Source organism: Vicia villosa, unplaced genomic scaffold (assembly GCF_029867415.1).
Source record: "Vicia villosa cultivar HV-30 ecotype Madison, WI unplaced genomic scaffold, Vvil1.0 ctg.003152F_1_1, whole genome shotgun sequence".
Lineage (NCBI taxonomy): Eukaryota > Viridiplantae > Streptophyta > Magnoliopsida > Fabales > Fabaceae > Vicia > Vicia villosa.
The window spans coordinates 83,991-86,229 of NW_026706125.1; positions in this window are offsets into that span (position 1 = coordinate 83,991).

Here is a 2,239-nt window from a genome sequence, read left to right on the forward strand (position 1 = left end):
GCTTTATATACTGCGTGGTTAGTAATTTAGGGAGTGCAAATTTAAACTGGATTAGAGTCATTAATTATAAGATAAATAACTGAATTGAACCACGTGATTGTTGCACACACGCACCCTTTTGGGGTAACCTCTCTATTGCCTTGTTGCCTGTTGCCTGCTGCCTGTTGCCTTTGTGTTTTTTGCAGAATAAGCCACGTCCCTCGAATACGAGGATACCTCAGCCATGCTGCCTCGATAAATAAAGGTCATGCGATCCTAAATGATGCTGCCTTCGATACACAAATATGACCTCGACCCTCAGAAGTTGCCTACGGAATAGGTTGAGGTATCCTCTGGTTGCCTACGAATAAGGCTTATTCTGATCCTTACCTTAGACTACCTGCCCTTCTATGGCATGGGACAGTCTTATGGCAAAGGATGTTTCGACGACCCTTCAACCTCCAAATGAAAGACTTCCTGCCCTCTTATGGCAAGGATAGACCCTTTCCCCTGAAAGGCTAAAAGAGACCTATCATCTAAGTTTAAGGTAATTGCTTTTAATTGCCTTGCTCTGGCTAAAGTTTTTTTATATTCTTTCTCATAAACCTTCAAAAGGGCTACGCTCATTTACGAGCTAAGTCCCTATTCTTTTTCTTCTACATTTCTGAAACAAAAAAGAGCAAAGCAATTAAGAGCCCATGGAAAACCATGGATGCAAAGGGTGCTTTTTAAACCTTCCCTTTGCATAATTACCCCCCGAACTCAAATCTTTTTAAAAGGTGTTTTCCTGTTTCTTTTAGCCTTTCCGATATTTGGATAAAATAAAAGTCGGTGGCGAATCTTGCTTAACCGCGACATTTCGTTAAAAAGTCAGTTCACCGTATTACAGAACTGGCGACTCTGCTGGGGATTTTTCGATAAAAGAGGGGTTACCTTAAAAGTTTAGGAATCACTTAAATGTTTTCTATTGTTTGCTTTGCTTGTTTTATTTTTCAGGGCTGTTTTGGGAAAATTGAAGGACGAATCCTATTCCCGGATTCAAGAACACTTAAGATTAGGAGTGGCATAGTCATGGCGACCTCTTTCACATATGTGGGAGATGAGTCAATATGAAGTTCACACTTGAGTTAGGACTCCATAGCATATGCACACCTTTCTCAAATGAGGGGGGTCTATGTATGTGTCTGTGGGTGCGCCGGAGCTCAAGGACCTTTAGTTACCCTTAACCCATCCTGGCCTTTAGGAACGTAGTGGGGGGACTACTCTTGACAAATGTTGAGAACTAGTCGCTGAAGGATAGAAAAACACTTAGAAAGGGGGGGATTGAATAAGTGTGACTTAAAATCTTGAGCGATAAAAATAAAATGCACAATTATTTTTATCCTGGTTCGCTGTTAACGAAGCTACTCCAGTCCACCCCCGCAGAGATGATTTACCTCAACTGAGGATTTAATCCACTAATCGCACGGATTACAATGGTTTTCCACTTAGCCGCAACTAAGTCTTCCAGAGTCTTCTGATCACAACCTGATCACTCCAGGAACAACTGCTTAGTTCACTCCTAAGACTTTTCTAGAGTCTACTGATCAACACGATCACTCTAGGCTTAGTTCACTCCTAAGACTTTCTGCTCAGCCAACTGCCAAGACTTCCTGCTCAGCCAACTGCCAAGACTTCCTGCTCAGCTAACTGCTAAGACTTCCTAGAGTATACTGATCAACTGATCACTCTAGTTCCTTACAACTTAATGTAATCTATTCAAGAGTTTACAAATGCTTCTTAAAAGCGATAATCACAACTGTGATATTTCTCTTACAATTTAAGCTTAATCTCACTAAGATATTACAACAGCAATGTAGTGAGCTTTGATGAAGATGAAGATTCTGAGTTTTGATTTGAACAGAGTTTCAGCAAGTTAATTTGAATTGTATTGGTGCGAAAATCGTTAACCTTGCTTCTCATCAGAACTTCATATTTATAGGCGTTGAGAAGATGACCGTTGAATGCATTTAATGCTTTGCGTGTTCCGTACAGCTTTGCATTTAATGTTATACGCTTTTGTCAACTACCTCGAGCCTTGTTCACACTGTGTCTACTGACGTAGCCTTTAGTAGCTTTAACGTTCCTTTTGTCAGTCAGCGTAGTCTGCCACGTGTACTTCCTTCTGATCTGATGTTTGTGAATACGACGTTTGAATATCATCAGAGTCAAACAGCTTGGTGCACAGCATCTTCTGATCTTCTGACCTTGAAGTGCTTCT